Genomic DNA, 22,717 nt, shown 5'->3' on the forward strand with positions numbered 1-22,717 from the left:
AGGGTCAGACTTTCTGGAAGAATTAAAGGGCTGTCAGAATGAGAAGGGGGGGGAGTCTATAAAATAGTCATTTAGACTTATTAGAATACCCTTTGTTCGGGATTAATGGGTACTGCTTTTTTACAATCTCCCTGCCACTGCTTTCCAAATGACTTCTTATTAACCATTTGCTTGGAGTGGTTATATTGTTTTTATTGAAATTGGAAGTCAGCTAAGAAAGCTGAGAGATCCCCTGAATCAGCTTCCCCCTATCATTTCACTTTTTTAATCAACTCTGCAGCAGAAGGTCCAAAATATAATTCTCTACCCAAGGAAGAATTCAAAATGCCATTTTTTACAACCTCTGTAAGATTTTGTGAACACAGCCAAGCAAACCTCCTAACGGTTCCAGTGGCATCAGCATTGGAAGTAACATCAGCAGAGTCGTGCACATTTTCAATGATGGATAGTGACTTAAGAAACAGCAGAAGCCAAATTATATGAAGCAGACTTTTCCAAATAAGAGGCAATCAATGCCATAACATTCCTCATATTCTCACAAGTGGCCAGGATAAACTTCATTCTATAAGCCTGACAAGTGAGAATACTAAACACAAGAGTTGCAGAAGCTTACACTTTATCCCAAACTATCCCATTCTTATTAGGAGGAGAGGGGTTAGTATTAACAAAAGGCTTAGCCGTAGCTTGCTGGGTTTACTAAAGAGCTGCAGGATCAGGTCTGGGATTAGTGTATAAAGGCTTAAAAGACCAAGAAACCATACATAGTCTATATGTTTTTTGTGAGTGGCAGACTGACTGACAGGGAAATTGCAGGCTGTGACAAAAACATCCACTAAAGCAGAAAGAACAGGAAGATTAAGTGTATGATCTGGAAATTCCATTTGTAATAAACCCTAATATCTTTGAGTGAATGATAAACATCACTGTTTTCCCATTGGAACAAGTGATTCATTCTGGAAATAGTCTTAGAGAAAGGGGATCCTTCACAGGGACTATCCAAAGTCACAGTTTCTTTGGAGGTTCAGAGTCTTGAATCTTTTCAAGAAAAGAAGAATCCTTTTTTGTTTAACAGAGCTACATACATAAGAAGGGTCAGAAGCCTTCACTATATCCTAGACTAAGCTCAATAAATGATTCCTGTCCAATGTCACTGAGACAAGAGAGGACATATGCTTAGTCTTTTGTTTCTTTTTGACATGAACTCCTGAAGAAACGGGCACAGATTTGTCAACAATCACCTCCCTAGGGCTGAGCACAGCTTTACAGCAAAAACGAGAGGCATTCCTTGCCCCTTCTACCAGAACTGACAAGAGTGGCTCTCCTCTGCATGACATCACACAAATAGATGCAGAGGACATGTTCAACCCCCATTCATGGCGGCTTATGCACCACAGCAGATGGACCCAAGGAAAAAGATGAGTGGTCTGATGAATCAGCTTTGCCCACAGCAGAGTCACCCACATTGTTGCTGAGATAAAATACAGGTTGTTTTGGAGGCAAAGGATGCTTAATATTTTTTTTTTGCTTTTCTTGCTGGAAGAAGGTAGAACTGAGGAACCAGTAAGCTGTGCCATGGTTAAGTCAAAACGTACCTCATTCCCTGGGAAGCTTAGCAGCAATAGTGGGCCAATTAGGTAAGTTACAAAAAAAGTAACTTCCTTCCTGAAAACAAAACTCAGCAAAAAGCACTTTAGTTACTTACCTGGCCCCAAACAATAAGATAACAACTACTTCTCCACAGAAAATGTAGTTTTAAATAAGTTTTAATGACTATTTACCACTAATATTTCCATTTATAAGTGGACAGAAGTCACATGGCATTCAATAAAAACACTTTTTCTTGGTATATATATATATATATATATATTACAGAATAAGTAATTTTCTGTCACCAAAAATAAAGCTGAAGTTTTTTTTTCCCCTGAAAGAAACTTACTTGCCACCAATGGAATGCCTGCAGAGACACACTCTCTTCTGCAGCATGAAAGCTCTAAAGAACTTGGCACCCAAATCTAACTTTTAATTATCTCAGATTAAGCTGACTAATGGTTTAGGTGCCAGGATGGTGCCCTGAACCTTTGGAAACTGGCCTGCCATTATGTCCTTGGCAAGACATAAACCATTATAGCTTAGGCTACTGCAGCACTGTTCAAATGAAGAACATCGTCAGATGACTTTGCAGTCTCACTTAGATTTATTTGGTTTAAGCCTTCACCATTGTGAGCTGTGCTGTACTTTGTCTATGTGAACCAAGCAAAACCAAGACTCACTCCTCCAAGAAAAGGAAACCAGTCTGGTGGACCCCTGCCATAAACAAGCTATACAACAGAAGGAGGAAACTAATACAGAAAAGAGTAAAATCCCAAGAAGGAAAGACATCCCTGATCAGTATCAGCAAGAAACTATGATCCCTCATAAAATTATCCAAGGCGAGCTTCAAAAGAAAAATTGCCAAGGACTCCAAAGATAACCACAAGGCACTCTTTAGCTATGTCAAGAATCTAAGTGGCAATACTCAGATCTGCTTGGAGTTAGTGCAGAATGGCACAAAATACACTGAACCAACCAATATCTCCAACATCCTGGCAGACAGGTTGAGTGCAAACTTCACCCCCCTCTCACCCCCAAAAGGGCCCATAACTATACCAGAAGAATGTAGAGCCCCTGAAATCACAGACACTCAGGTTAAAACAGCCCTCTCAAAAGCCAAAAAAACAGCATCAATGGGACTGAACAGTGTCCCAGGCTGCATCCTACATGAGCTCAAAGACGAACTAACCCTTCACCTAAACATACTGTTCAAACTCAGCCTCTCCACAGGCTACGTACCCATAGAGTTGTGGACAGCAATGTTTATTCTGCTCCACAAAGGTGGAGCCACAACAGACCCCGGGAACTATCACCCTATAAGCCTGACTAGCTTGATCTGCAAGGCTATGGAGCACATCATCATGGAACTCATTAACAGAGACATTAGGAACCTCCAAACACTGGACCCTACCCAGTTCAGCTTTGTTAAGGGCAGATCATGCCTCCTAAACCTGGTGGACTTCTTTGAGACAGTTACCAAGGCTATAGACGAGGGAAAGGTGGTACACCCAGCCTACCTAGACCTCGCAAAGGCCTTCAACAACATTCCCCATTCTGGTTTTATAGAGAGGCTCACCAGCCTGAACATAAACCCCTACTTCACAAGATGAGTTGCCAACTGGCTCACGTACAGAACCCACATGGTGAGAGTTGTGGGAGCTAGGTCCGCCTCTAAACCAGTTACAAGTGGCGTTCCCCAGGGCTCAGTCCTAGGACCCCTCCTGTTCGGCATATACTTCTCAGAGGTACAGGCAAGCACAGGAGGACTATGGCTGAACAAGTTCTCAGACGACTGCAAACTAGGAGCTATAATTGACTCTCTGGCTGACACAGACATCCTCCAAAAGGGTCTCACTGAGATGGATACCTGGTGTCAAAATCATGGCCTCAAGCTAAATGCCAAAAAGTGCATAGCCATCCCCTTTGGAAAAAACGAAGTACCCACAAATTACCACATAGGTGGTCATCCCCTAAATATGGAAGATGTAATAAGGGATCAGGGGACCCAAGTATATAGTAATCTCTCCTTTGATAATCACATTGCCAAAGTGGTTAGAAAATCCTTCTATGTGGCCCACCTATTCACAAAAGGGTTCACATCCAGATCAAAAGAGGTCATTGTGCCCCTCTACTCATCACTCATCAGACCCATCATAGAGTACAACACCCCATTTGGGATGTACCTTACAAGACACCTGCAACAGTTGGAAAGACCACAGAAGTAACTCACCAAGGGATCACTGGCCTCAAACAGATGCCCTATGCAGCTCGACTGAAGAAACTCCAGCTGTACTCGGTTGCATACCACCTACTCAGAGGTGATCTTGGCCTGACATACAAGGCCATGTCCAACCCAGAATTGATGGACATGCTCCACCTAAAGAAAACCATATCCCCTCGAGCCACATGCTCTAGGGATCTAAATCTCACCACAACAATAAATAGAACGTGCTGGAGGGACAGAGACTTCCCATGCTTTGGAACAAGATTCCAATCTATATTAAGCAGAGCTCATCACTAACACTTTTCAAGAGAAACCTTGACAAGTGGATGGGAAACAGAAAGTTTACCTTGGGGATCACATCAGTGGCTCTGCTGGACAGAGGCACAGGGAACTAATCGAAGGGGGCGGTGCAAGCCAACACATTCTGGCTAGACTTATAAATGCCTTCGGGAAGATAGCCTAGTACCTACCTATGAACCTATGACCACATCTGATAAAAACATACAGACTACTCATAATGTTATCTGGGAAACATCATTCCACAAAATGCTGTGAAGGGAAAACAGATCTTTCTCTAATCAGAAAGGAAAATACAAAGCTAAAATGTAAATCAGCATTAAAATATAATAAGACACCCTTATGGAGTAAGAGCATAGAAAGCCTATGTCAAAAATATGCAAAATGCAAATTTAAAAGCTGTTCCCAATAATATTGCACAGGTTGCTTCTTACTAAATGTTTACATATGTTAATGCTGGTCATAAGAACATATAGATCACAGAGTGAGACAGACATTCTAGAAAAGTAAGACAATAAGGAATCTTTCTTTAAATATGTTAACTCTGAGTACTCCATCAAGTATAACATTGTGCGCCTACTCATTAACAATGAATATATGATGAATTCTGTACTGATAGTAGAAGCAATGCAAAAAAAAACCTGCCATAATCTGTAACTAGATATGAAAGGTCACAGTCTTCTTATAACCATATATAGGTTCATAGGTGTGTAGTAGGCTAATGGCCCTGGAGCGTTTACAAGCCTAGTCCATAGGATTACCCTAGCATCGTGCCACCTGACCTTAGTTCCCAGTGCCTCTGTCGAGTAGAGCCACTGGATTGATCCCTGGGGTGAACTTTCTATTTCCCATCCACTCATCAAGATTTCTCTTGAAGAAGGCCAGTGAGGTGCTCTGTTTGACATGTATGGGAAGCATGGGCAGTCTATGGATTATGAACTTGTCCCTCCAGCATGTTCTATTGATTGTGGTAATGAGGTTGAGGTCTCTGGATTGTGTAGTGTGCAGGGATTGGGATTTCTTTAGATGTAGCATTTCTAACAGAGCTGGGTCAGATATGGCTTTGTAAGTCAAGCAGAGATCGCCTCTAAGTAGGCGATATGAGACAGGGAATAGTTGGAGTTCTTTGAGTCTGTCTATATAGGACAAGTGTTTAAGGCCTAGGATCCTCTTTGTGAGGTACTTTTGTGGCCTCTCCAGTTGTTGCACTGTTTTGTTTATTTTTTCCTGTTGTATAAGTTGTTGTAGTTAAATTGTTATATATAAAGTTATGCAATAAATATGTGTTTACTAACCACATTTAACCATTTAATATTGATGATCACACTTTTATTTAAAAAAAAAAGGCATTCATATTTTTTTTTTTTTGTTGTCTGAAGAAGGCTAGGCATTGCCCTAGCCGAAAGTGTAACTTACAATAAATAGCACTAATTCTTTTTGGCCAACTTTTATTGTGTTCCATTCCAGTTTAACAGTTTGTTGCAGATGTCTAGTGAGGTACATGCCAAATGGGGCATTGTACTCAATGATTGGCCTTATGAGAGAAGAGTAGAGGGAGACAATAAACTCTTTCTTCCTGGATGCAAAACCCATAGTAATGAGATGCGCCACATAGAAGAACTTTAGGACCACAGTGGCAATGTGGTGGTGAAAAGAGAGGTTGCTGCCAACCTGTGTTCCCAGATCTCTTGCAATGCTTTCTGTGTTTAGTGGACTACCATTGATGTGGTAATTCATGGGAACTGGGCTTTTCCCCAAAGGGGATAATGACACATTTCCTGGCATTGAGCTTAAGGCCATGGTTCTGACACCAGTCATTGGTCTCAGTGAGGTCTTTCTGTAGGATGTCAACATGACTTGGGGAGTTAAGAATAGCTCCCAACTTGCAATCATCTGTCAACTTTGTCAGCCAGAGTCCCTTCGTATTGGCCTGGATGTCAGAGAAGTAGATACCAAACAGGAGAGAACCCAGGACCGAATCCTGTGGAGCTCCATTCGTGACTGGTAGCAGTCTGACTTGAAGTCAGCTTTTTTCACACTGTGGGTTCTATCTGCGAGCCATTTTCTATCCCACCTAGTGATATAGGGGTTGATGCCTAGGTTGTGAGTTTTTCTATGATTCCTGAGTGGGGAATGGTAATAAAGGCCTTGGCCAGATCAAAGTAGGCTGCATGAACCACCTTGCCTTCATCCACAGCTCTGGTGACTGACTCAAAGAAGTCGACCAAGTTAAGCAGGCATGATCTACCCTTCAAAAAAACCAACCTGCGTAGGATCCAGAGTTTGGAGATTCCCTATATTCTTGTTTATTAGGTCCATGATGATGTGTTCTGTAGCTTTGCATATCAGACTCATCAAGCTAATGGGTTTATAGTTCCCAGAGTCTGTAGTCTCTCCTCCTTTGTGGAGAGTGATGACTGCAGCAGTGCACCATTTGGCAGGGACAAAGCCTAAGGTGAGGCCGTTATTAAACAGCACACACAGGTGAGGTGCCAGTTCACTCTGTAATTCATCTAGAACACAGCCAGGGATATTGTCAGGTCCCATAGAAGCTGTATTCTTGGCCTTGGACAGTGCTATTTTAACCTGTACAGCAGTAATACTGTGTGCTTGGCAATCTACTGGTATTGCAGTTGGTCATTTGGGGGGTGGGGGGTAAAGTTGGCACTGAATTTGTCAGCCAGTATATTGGCAATATCTGTTGGCTCATTATAGGAGGTACCATTGTGCAGTAGCTCAGAGTAAATCTGTATATTGCCATGAAGATTCTTTACATAAGTAAAGAAGGCCTTCTGGTTGCCTTTACTATCTGCTGCAATTCTGTTTTCATAGCTAGCTTTAGAGGATTTGATGAGGGATCTCAACTTTTTGTTGAGGCTGATAAGGGAGTTTTTCAAGTCTTGGGACTCCCCCTTATTCCACATCAGTTCCCTCCTTCTGTTGTAGAGCTTGTTTATGGCAGGGGACCACCAGATTGGCTTCTTGGTTCTATTGGGTATGGCAAGATCCATGCATTTGTGTACGTGTTCGTACAGTGCACTGGTGTATGATTTGGTTTTCATGCAACTATTCTCCATTTGTATGGGTGCCATGAAGTTAGCCACCTCTGTTTTTGAGCCCAAAGTTAGCTTTGGAGAAAATTTTCATGGTGGTTACCTTTGCGGGGTGGAGGTGGGGGGATAGATGTGGATTTCCAAAGTGATTAGTCTGTGGTCGGATCTAACCAGGGAGGAGTTGGATATTGATATAGAGCAATGGTCGGCCATGTTAGTAATGACCAGGTCAAGGATGTTGCTGCCTCTAGTTGGGGTAAGAGCAAGCTGTTCCAGGGCAGTGGAATTAATGAATTCCAGGAAACGTTGGGCAAGTTTATTGGTACATGAGTAGTTTTCCCATTTAAAGGAGGGGTAGTTGAAGTCACCCACTATGAGAGTATTAGGTTGGACCCTAATATTCTCCAGGATGCCTAGGAATGTGGAGTGTGAGTCTTGGAACATGGTTGGGGACTTATAGCAGGCTAAGACCTGAATCACTGTCTTACCCAATGATATGTTAGGCTACTAGTTTGGAGGTGTGTGCATCCTTTATGAATATGAAAACACCACCACCTTTGGAGCTTTGTTCCAAGTTCTGGGGCCAAAAGGTGGGAATGAGTTATAGTCTGGTAGTGCAGGGGTGCTTTCTGCTCCCCTGAACCAGGTCTCTCTTACAGCACAAATGTCAATGTTCTCCAATTTAAGGAGTGCTTCGAGCGAGTGCATTTTGAGATTTAGACTTCTAGCTTTGAGCAGCATGATCCTTAGATTGCATTTGTTTGTAGCTGTTACAGTGGTAATTTGGTCTTTGGAGCACTGCCTAAAAAAGGCACTATAGAGGTGGCAAGTGCCTTAGCCAGTATCCATAATCCCAGGGGTGACAGATGCAGGCCATCTTTGGCAAAGTATCGAGGTCTGTCAGTCATGTCATCCCAGGCAGACAGATACTGGATCCCCTTAATATGACACCAGAAACTTAGTCAATTGTTGAAATCAATCAGTTTCTGCTTGTACTGAGGTATCATTGTGGGTGATGGTAGGATGCTGCTCAGAGCTAGGGTCATACCCGCCTGGACTACATAATCCGAGAGCTCCTCTATGTCTCTTTTCATGTAGTTCAGGGAGGTACGTCTCAGGTCATTCACACCCACATGTACAATGACAGAGTCATATTTGTACCTGTTGTTGAGGGACCTGAGTACGTGCATTATGTGCTGGATCCTGGCACCTGACAGGCAGTTGACTGTTACTTTCTCCTTATTCATCCTAGTGATTGTGACATCAGTGTTCCTCACTACTGAGTCACCTATAACTAGTGTATTGGGCATGCTGTTTTGCCTTAGGGGCTTTGGTTGAATGGCACACTGTTTAGTAGAGTTATGTGTCTTGTGATTAGTGTTGTGTTGTGGTGGTCAAGTGAATTTCTGCCTTGGAGGTTGCTGCTGTTTGGGTAGATTTTTATTGAGATCCTCCACAAAGTGGAGTGGTGTGGTTTGTGTTTTTATGTGAAGGCAGTGATGGTGTGTGTTCTGGAGGGCTATGTGTTCCATGTGTTGTGGTGCAAGTGTTGACCTTCTCCTCTTGACCAGCTATTCCGGTCTTGGCTGGAGTGTGCATGGCTTCCAATTTGGATATATAAGTGCATCTCTTGCAAGTATGAGTGTTGGGAGGTAAGAGGAGCGGGTTGTCAGCGTACATGAGGCAGTTGCTACATTGCCTCAGTATGCCCAAGTTCACCAGGTTAATAGAAGAAAGCACAGGGAACTGACCGATAGACATGCCTGGATGGGTGGGCATTAATAATAAGTACATGCTACTCAAGTCAGAAGTTACAAACTTCATGACACCCATGCAGATGGGAACTGAAAGTTCCACTGCTGAGTCCTACACTAAGGCACTGTACGAGCACATCCACTCATGCATGAATCGTGCCATCTCAAATAGAACCAACATGCTGTCCTCCAAAAAAAGGAAGCCAATCTGCTTTCCCCTGCCATAAACAAATTTTACAACAAAAGGAAGAAACTGTTGCAGAAAAGAGGAAAATCCCAGGATGGAAAAGACTCCCTTACCAGCCTCAGTAAGAAGCTGAGATCCCTCATAAAATCCTCCAAAGCTAGTTATGAAAATAAAATTGTCAAAGATTCCAAAGACAACCACAAGGCATTCTATAACTATGTCAAGAATCTAAATGGCAATGCTCAGATCTGCTCTGAGCTACAACAGAATGGCATTAAATATACTGATACCAAGGATAATGCCAATATCCTGGCAGATCAATTCAGTGCCAATGTCACCCCCTTTCCCCACCTAAATGGCCCATCTCAATACCGGAAGAGTGCCAAATTCCAGTAATAATGGCCACACAGGTAAAAAAATGCACTCTCCAAAGCTAAGAATACAGCATCCATGGGACCAGATGACATCCTGGGCTGTGTACTACATGAACTACAAAATGAACTGGCACCTCACCTAAGTGTTATGTTTAATCATACCCTCACCTCAGGGTTTATGCTCAATGAATGGCGCACAGCTACAGTTATCCCACTCCACAAGGGGGGATCCACCTTGGATCCCGGGAACTAACACCCCATCAGACTGATGAGCCTGATCTGCAAGGCCATGGAACTTATAAACAAAGACATTGGCAACCTTAGAACACTGAACCCCATGCAATTTGGGTATGTGAAGGGCTGATCTTGACTCCTGAACCTGATTGACTTCTTCAAATCAGTCTCCAGAGCCGTGGGTGAGGGTAAAGCAGTCCACACAGCCAATCTGGACCTTGCCATGACCTTTGACACCATCCCCCACTCTGGAATCATAGATAAACTTACTAAGCTGGGCATTAATCCTTACATCACTTGATGGGTTGCCAACTGGCTTACTGACAGAACCCACACTGTAAAAGTAGTTGACTCCAAATCCATTTCCAAACAAGTGACAAGTGGAGTACCTCAGGGTTCAGATCTGGGACCTCTCTTGTTTGGCATCTACTTCTCTGAAGTACAGGCCAACACTATGGACTCTGGCTAACAAATTTTGCAGATGACTGCAAACTGGGAGACATTATTAAATCCCCAGATGATGTGGATACTCTACAAAAGGGCCTTACAGAAACAGATGCTTTGTACCATTGCCATGGGCTCAAGCTCAATGCCAAGAAATGTATAATTATCCCCTTTGGGAAAAAGCATGTACCCATGAATTACCACATAGGTGGCAGTACACTAAACACCAAAAGTGTGATAAGAGACTTAGGGACACAGGTGGACAGTGGTCTCACCTTCAATAACCACATCGCCACAACAGTCAGGAAATCCTTCTATGTGGCACACCTCATCACTAAGGGCTTTTCATCAAGAAAAAAGGAGGTCATTGTCCCACTGTACTCATCCCTCATTAGACCCATTATAGAATACAACACCCCATTTGGTATGTACCTCTCAAGACATCTGCAACAGCTGGAAAGGCTGCAGAAATACCTCACTAAAAGAATCACAGGCCTAAAGCAGATGCCCTGTGCTGACTGCCTTAAAAACTCTAGCTATACTCTGTCGCATATTGTCTACTCAGAGGTGATCTCTGCTTAACATATAAGGCCATGTCTAACCCTGAGCTGTTGGACATGCTCCACTTAAAGAAATCCCAACCCCTCAGAGCCACACACTCCAGGGATCTAAACATTGTCATCACAATGAACAAAACATGCTGAAGGGATAGGTTCCTGACCCAGGCAGAGACTCCCCATACTCTGGAATAGACTGCCCATACATGTCAAGCAGAGTGCCTCCTTCGCCCTCTTCAAAAGGAACCTTGACGATTGTATGGGAGATAGGAAATTCACCCCGGGGATCACTTCAGTCACCCTGCTAGACAGGGGTCCAGGAAAGTAAATAGTGTGGGAAGAAATAGCCAGGGAATTTTTATGGCTAGGCTTGTATAGGCCCTAGGGCCGAGAGCCTAGTACCAACCTATGAACCTATGAACCTATGGAGCTGTTTCCTTGTAGAACGTTTAGTGCTGGTAGCACTTTTGTGTGCTACAATAATTGCTATGAGAAGTCTGGTAAAGTGCTAGACTAATAAGCTAGGAAAAGTGCAGGAGAGGAGAGAACTAGCAGATCTAAGGGAAAAATTGAAGAGCAGACTTTGGCACCACTTAGAAGCTTACAAACAGTCCTGGATAGAGCAAATATGTATCTGGACTAGACTAGTCACAGGAAAGGTGGGAAACAAATGCAAACGCAGGCTTTTAAACCAGAAAGATGAAAGAGATGGAAGAACTGCCCAAATGGCCAGTAAACTACAATTTCTGGTTCATAAACCACTCTTCTTGTGGTAGATAGGCTATCTAGTGCTTACCACTCCCACTGATAAGCTAGAAAGCTTCCCTCCAACCCAGAAAGGCTTGGGGGGCTCAGAAGCTTGCAGACAGTCCTGGATACAGCAAATCTGTATCTGGACTAGACTTGTTACAGGAAAGGCGAGAAAAGTGCAAGCACAGGCTTTTAAACCAGAAAGTTGAAAGAGATGGAAGAACTGCCCAAATGGTCAATAAACTACAATTTCTGGTTCAGAAACCACTCCTCTTGTGGTAGATAGGCTATCTAGTGCTTACCACTCCCACTGACAAGCTACAAGGCTTCCCTCCAAGACAGGAAGGCTTGGGGGTCTCAGAAGCTTACAAACAGTCCTGGATATAACAAATCTGTATCTGGACTAGACTAGTTACAGGAAAGGCAGGAAACAAAAATGCAAATGCAGGCTTTTAAACCAGAAAGTTGAAAGAGGTGGAAAAAAATACCCAAAAAGCCAATAAACTATAATTTCTGGACCAGAAACCACTCCTCCTGTGGTAGATAGGCTACATAGTGCTTACCACTCCCACTGATAAGCTAGAAGGCTTCCCTCCAACACAGAAAGGCTAGAAGAAATGTTATAAAATATAAACAATATAAAAAATAATGATTTACATATTGTTAAACTGTCATGTAACATGGACTAGAACAATGGACTGTAATATAAAGGAATCCCTTTTCAATTCAGTATCAGTGTGTGTAAGTCACTTCTGAAACATGGCTATGTACCTGGAAAATATCTTGTCTGGTCCCAATATATAATAAATGCAAAACAGAAGTTGTTAGTAATTTTGGATTGATAAGCTTATGTTCAGTTGTAAGTAACTTTTTTGAAAGGTGCCTGTTACAATGGCTACAAATAAGGCATCATTTGCATTAAACACTAAGATTCCACATAGAATGGTTTCCATTACTTCAGATTCTATTTATCATGTTTAGCTGAATTTTATGAACAGTTTGACATCATCATCATCATCATCATCAACCCCTTTTCCTCATTTTTTTCTATATGAGGTTGGAGTGCAGTGTCAACTGTCTCCATCTTTCTCTCTTTCTTCAATACCACTCTCCTACCTTTTCCAGTACTTACATCTGACTGTTGTAGATATTCTCTCACACAATACATCCAACTCTTTGCTGGATGCCCTTTGGTTCATAGGTTCATAGGTTCATACTAGGCTATCTGCCCTGGGGCAATTATAAGCCTAGCCCGATTCTGTATGGCTTACGCCACCCCTTGATTTGAGTATACTGTGCCCTTTTTAAGGTTTAGTTTACTGTGCCTCTGTCTAATAGTGACACGGGAGTAATCCCTGGGACAAACCTACGATCCCCCATCCACTTATCGAGATTCTTCTTGAAGAGATTTAGTGAGGTGCTCTGCCTCACATGAACTGGGATTCTATTCCAGAGCTAAGGGAGCCTCTGGGTTATGAACCTGTCCCTCCAGCAAGTTCTATTTATTTCTGTGCTGAGGTTCAAGTCCCTCAAGCATGTGGCTCTAAGGGATTTAGATTTACTGAGGTGGAGCATGTCCATTAATTCTGGATTTGACATAGCTTTGTATGTCAGGCATAGATCGCCTCGAAGTAGGCGGTATGCAACTGAATAGAGCTGGAGTTTTTTTAACCGAGCAGCATATGGCATCTGTTTGAGACCCTTGATCCTCTTGGTGCGATACTTTTGGGGGTCTTTCTAATTGCTGCAGGTGTCGGGTAAGGTACATCCCAAAAGGGGCATTGTATTCTATGATGGGTCTGATGAGGGATGAATAAAGGGGCACGATTACTTCTCTTGATCTAGATGTGAAACCCTTCGTGATGAGGTGGGCTATGTAGAAGGTCTTTCTAACCACTTTGGCAATGTGGTTTTCAAAGGAGAGATTACTATCAACTTGGGTCCCCAGGTCCCTAATAACTTTCTCTGTACTTAATGGGTTTCCACCTATGTGGTAATTTGTGGGCACATTGTTTTTGCCAAAGGGTATGACTATACATTTTTTGGCATTTAGCTTTAAACCATGGTGCTGACACCAGTTATCTGTCTCTGTGAGACCTTTTTGAAGGATGTTTGTGTCAGCTGGAGAGTTGATTATGGCACCCAGTTTGCAGTCGTCTGCGAACTTGGTGAGCCATAGTCCTCCCACGTTTGCCTGTACCTCGGAAAAGTATATACTGAACAAGAGTGGTCCCAGGACAGAACCCAGTGGGACGCCACTTGTGACTGGTTTCGAGTCTGACATGGCTCCAGCAACTCTCACTCTGTGGGTTCTGTCTTTGAGCCAGTTTGTGACCCATCTTGTGACATAGGGGTTTATATTTAAGCTGGATAGCTTATCTATGATGCCGAGTGGGGTATTGTGTCAAATGCCTTTGCAAGGTCCAGATAGGCTGTGTGGACTATCTTCCCTTCATCTATGGCTTTGGTGACTGTTTCAAAGAAGTCAACCAGGTTCAAAAGGCAGGATCTGCCCTTGACAAAGCTGAACTGGGTAGGATCTAGTGTCTGTAGGCCCCCAATGTCTTTGTTTATGAGCGCCATGATGATCCTCTCCATAGCCTTGCAGACTAAGCTAGTCAGGCTTATGGGGCGATAGTTTCCAGGGTCCGTAGTTGCCCCACCTTTGTGGAGTAGGACCACTGTTGCTGTATGCCATCCTGTGGGCACATATCCTGTAGTGAGGCTGAGATTGTATAGCTGTTTTATTTGAGGGATTAGTTCCTCTTGTAGTTCATGTAGGACGCAACCTGGGATGCCATCTGGTCCCATGGAAGCAGTGTTTTTTGCTTTGGAGACGGCAGCCTTCACCTGAGCATCTGAGATGTTTGGGAGGCAGCCCTCTGCCGGGATAGATACTTGCTCTTTTGGGGGGGAGGGGGTGGAGAAGTTTGCACTGAACCTGTCTGCCAGGATATTGGCGATGTCCGTGGGTTCAGTGTATTTTTTGTCATTTAGAATCAACTCAGAACAAGTCTGGGAGTTGCATCCCAGGTTTCTAACATAACTGAAAAAAGCCTTATTATTGTCTTTGGTGTCCTGTGCAATTTTTCTCTCGAAGCTGGCCTTGGAGGATTTTATGAGGGATCGTAATTTTTTGCTAGTACTGATCAGAGATGCCTTCCCTATTAGGGATTTTGCTCTATCATGTAGTAGCTTCCTCCTTCTGTTGTACAGTTTATTTATGGCAGGGGTCCACCAGACTGGACGCCTGTCTTTGGATGATTGGGTCTTGGTTTTGTTTGGGATAGCATGATCCATGCATTTCTGGAGATGTCCGTAGAATGCATTTATATAGGATTCTGCAGTTTGGGCTGTAGTTTCCACTGGCCCTGGGCCTTGAAGGATTCCACTTCGGTTTTGAGAAGTGAGAAGTTCACTTTTGAGAAGTTTTTCACTGTGGTTTTCTGGGTGGGGGTGGGGTAGGGATGTGGACATCCAGTGAAATTAATTTATGGTCTGATCTTACCAATGAGGGTTATACTTCTGGTGTGGAGCATAGAGTCCCCATGTTGGTAATGATCAGGTCTAGTATGTTGTCCCCTCTTGTGGGAGTGGTGACTAGTTGTTCCATAGCATTTGAGTTTATAATTTCCAGGAATCTTTGGGCTAAGGTGCTGGGGCTTGAGTAGTGCTCCCAGTCAATGTTTGGGTAGTTGAAGTCTCCCAATATAATGGTGTTCGGAGAGATCTTCATGTTCTCCAATGTTTTCAGGAAAGCCGAATGGGATTCCTGACTTTGAGAGGGTGGTCTGTATGATGCTATAAACTGAAAAGCAGTCTTGCCCACTGTTAGTTGCACATGGATGGTCTCCAATACTTCGTGTAATGCCACTAACCTGGAGGTGTGGATATCCTTGATAAATATGGAAACTCCCCCTCCTTTTGTGGTTCGGTCTGGGTTTTGGGGCCGAAAAGCATGATATGAGGTATAGCCTGGTAGTGCTGGGGTGCTCTCTGGAGCCTTGAACCAGGTTTCTGTCACTGCACAGATATCGATGTTCTCCATACTGAGGAGAGCTTCGAGTGCGTGCATCTTGAGGTTAAGACTTCTGGCGTTTAGCAGCATTACCCTTAGTTTCTTGTTCCTTGTGCTGTCTGTGGTGGTGGGTTTGACTTTTGAGCCTTGCCTAAAAAGCACTATAGGGGTGGCAAGAGCCTTTGCCAATATCCGAAAGCCCAGTGGTGACAGGTGCAAGCCGTCCTAATGAAGCAACGTGGCTTGTCGAGCATGTCATTCCAGGCTGACAGACACTGGATCCCCTTTGAATGACACCAAAATGTTAGCCAATTGTTAAAATCGATCATTTTGTCTTTGTACTGTGGCATCATTCTAGGTGAGGGTAAGATGCTGCTCAAGGTCAGGGTCATACCAGCCTGGGCTACATGATCAGAGAGCTCCTCTATGTCTCTTTTCATGTAGTCCAGGGAGGTACGTCTCAGGTCATTCACACCAGCATGTACAATGACTGAGTCATATTTGTATTTGCTTTGGATTGACCTGAGTGCTTGCGTTATGTGTCGGATCCTAGCACCTGACAGGCAGCTCACCATGACCTCCTCTTTATTCAGCCTGGTGAGCAGGACGTCAGTGTGTCTGACAATAGAATCACCTATAACAAGAGTATCAGGTGTGTTATTCAGCCTTAAGGGCTGTGGCTGCTTGGCACACTGACTTTGTGGGTTATGTGTTGTGTGTGTTTTGTTTTGAGGTAGTGTTTGCTTGGATGTCTGCTTTGGAGGTCTCTGTTGCTTAGGTAGATTTTTATTTAGAGCCTCTGAGTATGTTTTTGTGTATTTATGTGTTTGGTTCGCTGATGTGGTGGGACTATGTGATACTGGAATTGTGTTGTGTGAGGTTACCTTCTCCTCCTGACTGGTTACACCAGTTTTAAGATGAGAGAGCTCAGCCTCCAGTTTGGCTAAATAGTTGCATCTCTCACATATATTTGAACCTGTTTGGAGGAGGAGAGGGTTGTCCGTGTACATGAGACATTTGTAACATTGCCTCAAAATTCCCAGATTCACCAGCTGGACTGGAGAGGAAACCATTGACTGACCTTTGGACATGCTAGAGTAATAGGGAAACTGAATTTAAGATGGACTAATAGAGGACAGGGTAATCATAGAGAGTATAAGAGTAAGTAGTGCTTGTTTCCTCCTGTCTTTTTCATGCCTATCCCAAAATATTTTTCATGAGATTGTGTTCTGCTTTTCTGCATCCAAATTGCCGTAATCTGTTCCCTTTGATTTTTCCTGCAGTTGACCCATTTGGTAATACACTGGATAACTGAGCCACCATAGCAGTGATATGGCTTGATAAACAAGGCCTTTGATTCTTTACTTTACTCAAGAATAATTAGCAATTCATTTATGGCAGTCATAAGCCAAGCACAACACTGGCAGCCTACATTCTTCTCAGTGCAAACTGAGTAAAAGAAGCCAAAACTAGAGTGTATTATGGGAAGTGTAGTGCTCCCTATGGCAGTACAACCTTCCCCAGAAATATGTGCATTCTCTAGCTACCCACTGCACCTATGGCAAGAGTATGAGGTGGTATCCAACTGCCTAGTGAGAACATATTGTATGGATATATTTATACCATATATATCCAGCTCACTGATCAGCAATGGCAACAAAGACATATAATAAGTGAGTACAATGAGCCACAAACAAGTGCCGTCTTGAAATATGGCTCTTATGCACTTACAAAGCTGCTAGAATGGTAGGTGTTGTATTACCATGTGTTTTCTGTAGGATATGAAGTTGGTTACTCAAAGCCTGTCATTATTTACTGGTTGCACTTCTAAATGCTATGCCAGAACACCATATAATTTATGAAGAACAGAGCAAGCACATGAGGTAAAATCATGGATGGTCTTCAACATGGCAGCAGTTGAAAGCTATGAGTGCTGTAGTTTAACAATGCTGTGATCTTCTACATGGAAGCTTCCATTTTAACATGCTATAAGTCCTCACCAGTGTACTGGGAAAGCAGACTGTGTTTGAAAAAAAAAACGTCTGATTAAGCATGATGTTCATTTTGTAGGGACTTGAGGAATATACGTGTACAGTAGCTTGGGGTTACACCTAATGCTTGTTCAACATCCTTTGAATCAAGTAAAGTTTAGGTTTAATAGACTGTATTTTTTTATTTTCTCTTTGGTGCCTACCGTTACTTTAATTTGGTTCTGCCTTCTCCTTTTCTTCCACTGTAGTTTGATGAATTATCATTAAGATGAATGCACCACTCATTCAGTGCATGGCCATTTGTAATGTACTGAGTAGTAGAAACTCTGTTAAAGCTGGCTTTCCTGTTTGCTATAAAATGGGTAGCAACATCTACAAATATTAAGTCACCTTCTCAAATGGAGCTCAGTCAAGGAGGTGGTATTTTGACACTTGGAATTGCCACTGACCTGTTTAATTTTCTATTGTCAACATTTCCAACTCACAAAATCTGTTGAATATTCAAGAATGCCGATGATTGAGAGCTTGGCATATATTATACCTGTGCATTAGATAAAACAGCAGTGAATAATACCTAAAAGAAGTGAACATGCAATGAGGGACATAAGGTGCATAATTAAGTGCTAATGACTAGTCTGTTGTGATGTAAACATATGCCAATCAATAAATAAATTTATAAGAAGAACATGGCTGTATCTAAAACTCTATTAAAAGATACCCATACTTAGTACTGTAAATGTAACAAATGTCCATTGGAATAACAAGATAATAATTTTCTGAATGGTGGGCCTGATATTCCAAAAAAGTACAGTGCAGTTTTTGGGTCCAGACTAAGTGTGCACTTTACTGAAAGAAAGGTCACAAGGAAAATCTCAAGCATATCTAACAGTGATTACCACACCAGACAAAGTTTTACACCCATACAAAATGGCTAATATGCTTGTATAAGGGAAATGCTGCTTAGCCTGTAAGTGCTTTATGGAAGAAGTTCTGAATTAGGAGCAGCTAATTACAGATATGAGAACACACATCTTCACTAGTGCACTAAGACTGCAGTCATTGCTAATAAGACACCTAAGAGAGAGAGAGAGAAAAAGACAGACCCCGGGATTCAGGAAGCCGTATTTTCCATGCAGGAACAGTGTAGGAGCTCCTGCACTGAAAATGGTCACTGAGCGATTCAGGATAGTGCTGTTTTCACGTGCACAAGCGGTCCTACACTATACTAGCATGGAAAACCATGCAAATGAGGTGATATTGTGATGCGCCAAGCTGCCAGGTCTCCATGCTAGAACAGTGTCAGTGCAGAAATGTATTCAGAAAATAACTGAGTACATTTCTGCAACTGACAAAACGGAGACATGACAGCTCATGGAAAAGCATGTATTATCAACATTAGACATGCCAATGGCCAAATATAAGGCCATTGGCATTGAAAAGTGATTAAATATTATGAAAATTAAACTTTTTTGGAACGATCTTGGGCATTTAAGCATAGGGCAGTGGCACGCAAACGAGATTTTGCTGAAAATAAAAAAAATGGGAAAACTTAATTTTAAGTTAAATCTGCATTTCGCCATTATAATCAATGGCATGCAGAATGTAAACACTACCAGGGAGCACTGGTTGTCAAGGGGAAAGGGTCTGTGTTAGTGCAGTAACTAATGAGCTACACATTGGGGTATGCAAATGAGGGGAGTTATACTGAATCACAGATTTCTTCAGTGTCAGCTTCTACCTAACCATGTAGGTGCAGCAATACAACAGTGCAAGTGTAAGAGCTGAATGACTTCATAAGGGGGTGTGTCATGCTTGCTGTAAGCTCAATGGAGCTCTGTGGCCTGTGTTTGCCCTTAGCTAAGCACAGCTAAGGAAGGGGGTGTGTCAGATGTGCCTGAGCACTGTGTACATAGCCTAAACGGGTGTGAATGCCACGCACCAGGATTTAAACAAAAAAAGAAAGAAAAAAAAAGAGGAAATGGCAGCACTGTTGACATTTGAGCACTAGGTATGCACGGCACACCTCAGGGCTTAAATAGGGAGGAGCTGGGAAGGGGAAACAGCAGTTGGAAGGCAATCAAGGAGAACTAGCATAGCTGGCAGGTGGAATGTATCAGAATCAGCCAATTACACATCCAGCAGCCCAGCACACTAATGTAAACTATGCAAACACCCTACAGACTGTTTTTTCCCATAAACTCTACACCACCGGTGTACACAGATGGGGGATTTTTAACTGGCAAAACTAAAACTGTTAGAGGCTGCTGCTGCTTTACTCCATCAATATGTGCTAGAGAGTGAGGATGGTGAAGAGGAGAATGCTGACAATCAACCCACAGTGAGGGGGAGGAGGAGAAGAGTGTAAAGACCCAGGGTAACCTACCAGGGCCTATATGAGCTGTAGATAATAGAGTGCTATAGGGTGGACAAGGACATTCTACAACAAATTGTTGAGCTGTGCCCGCCACACATTATACACAGAACTAATAGAGGGGAACCCATCCCAGTGGATACCAAGATATCTCTAGGCTTAAGAATACTAGCCACCGGTACCTTCCAAAGACCAATTGGGGATATCATGGGGGTCTCACAGGCATCAGCATCCAGGATACTCCACCGGTTCCTGGATGCCATGACACAACTTGCCAAGGAGCATATATATTTCCCCACTGCCTGTGAGGTGTTGACCAGATATATGCATCTCTTCCACCATATAGCAGAATACCCTGAGTTAGTTGGTTCTATAGACTGCATGCACATCCACATTAAAGCACCACCTAGTGAGCGGGGTAGGATCTACATAAACTGCAAGCGCTTCCCCTCCATCAACTGCCAGGTCATGTGCGATGCCCATGGCATTATCATGAATGTGTATGCTGGCAGCCCTGGAAGCTATCACAACTCCCACATTTGGCATTGCTCACAGCTGTATCAGGCATTTGTCAGGGGGACATCCCATATGGCCATCTAGTGGGGGATGCTGGCTATGCACTGGAGCCATGGCTGATGACACCCATCAGAAATGCACACACAGCTGAACAAGAACAACATAATGAGACACACACAAACCAGGATCATTGTAGAGCATGTGTTTGGGATGCTCAAGTCACGGTTCCGCTGCCTTGACATATCCAGTGGAGTCTTGCAGTACTCTCCAGCTACATGTACACAACTGTTCATAGTATGTGCCATGCTACACAATATGATCCTGTAGAAACAGCTGCAGAAGGAACAGCACAGGGCAGGGCCACACAGCCCCCCCTCACCATTGCCAAGGCCAGCACAGGCACAGAGGGACTCGGAGGAGGAACATCCTGAGCCTGCCCATATAGGCAGACGGAGGTATGCCCAGTATATCCAGGCCTTGGCAAAGAGGCAATGCATAGCACACACACTGACACTGTAGGGACCCAAGGACTGATACCTCTCTCTGACTCGCACATACAGTAAAAGGGATGCCAAACATGACACTACCTGAGCTTTACCATGTATAGAGAGTGTAGTATGTGCATCCAACATAGTCAGCCCATCAGCACCATCCTCAATACTGGCCCACCAACAAGGTAAGTCACCCTTCCTATCAATTACTGAATGGAGTAGTATGTTCTCATACTTGCATGTATGATATGGATGCAAGCATGCAAGGGAATTGGGTGGCTGAATGGGATAGCAGCAGACAGCTATATGGGACAGCAGGAAATTCATAACAAATACTGGTGACAACATACTAGGCAGCACTACACAAGGTGACAACCCCCACTGCAGTACATGTGATGGCCCAAAGAACTGTGGGTGTCAATAGGTCACACATATGGATGTCAATGAGGGTAACATACCCACCACCAGCCTCATCCAGCAAGACAGGTGTAGATGACCATAAAGAAAGGCTGGGCTAAGGTCCCCAAATGATGGCAATGGTGAACAGCCCCCCACCAGACCTACACAGACATACTACAACAGGTCTGGCAGTTGCATTCTAGTTCTGAAGGGTAAGAAGTCTGAAACTGAAAAATATGCCATTAAGATTTAACAAGGGTACTCTACTGATATGCCTCCTGTCTGTATGATAGGTCACAATGCAATATGAAATGGAAGCCAACAGAGTAACCAAAATTCCAGTACAGTCATTTCAAATGTTTAAAGTCTGCAGGTGTGCACCCCACCCCCCACAATCCCATGTAGAAATGCAGTAACAGATGGCCTGCAGCACTCTCAAATGGCCTGCATTCCTCTGGCAAAGGCCTATGCCTCACCTATAGTGCCAATGTATGGAATGTCAGGGGGTCCCAACTAATGACCTAACACAGTAAACAGAAAACAAATGCAACGCCATGTTGACCAATGCCAGTAGCATGCCTCCCCATGTCCTATTGCAAAGACTATGGATCAGGCCATAAATAGTACTAGGATAAAGGCCCAGCTATAGGGATACCACTGAGATATTGCTTACATAATGTTAGGAGGAGGAGAGAATAACGGTGGGGGGGGGTGTAGAAGCATGGATGTCATGGAGTGTGTGAAGTCTGAAAATCGAATGCCCACCCATACTACTCCCGACTGCAAACCCATGAATGAATAGCCACAAAACCACTTGTAAACAACAGTGTGATGGTAAACTGACCAGATATATGAGTCCTACCTCTGGATAACCTGGGTGTATCTGTACAGCTGAGAGGTATTGCCCAGCAGGATATGGCTATTCCATGAAGTTGAGAAAAGCACAAGGAGGGGATCCCCAGCCAGCATACTAACAAGGTGCTGGACCATTTACACAGAACCAGCAGTCTATTGTCTGCAGCTATTCCTCCACAATGGCAAGTGTGTTCCGGAATGTGTAGTCTATATGCCTCAAAATACTGGTCTCCGCTTCATTCATCTTGTATTTCTCGGTAAATAACTGTGAGTAAAGAATGATAACTGTCAGTAGTTGATGACATGACACATCACAGTGTAAAACAGTACATATGTCAGAAAATCTATACTACAACCAAACATGTCACACAAGCAGCAAAGACAGCAATAGTTACAGTATCCTCCATATGTTAAGCCCATTGTGTCTCCATATTTGCAAAATATCTACAGATATCCTACAGAAACAGTTTGCTAGGTGTAGCTGCAGCACATAAAACCCTGAACTGGAGTTGAACTCTCCCTGGAATGGATGCACACATTCATTATAGAAGGTCATACTGGGCATGCTCCTGCACTTAGAGAAATGAAGCCCATGTCTCACAACACAGTAGA

Source organism: Protopterus annectens, chromosome 1.part1, assembly GCF_019279795.1.
Source record: "Protopterus annectens isolate FY-2018-M chromosome 1.part1, PAN1.0, whole genome shotgun sequence".
In the NCBI taxonomy this organism is placed as follows: Eukaryota; Metazoa; Chordata; order Ceratodontiformes; family Protopteridae; genus Protopterus; species Protopterus annectens.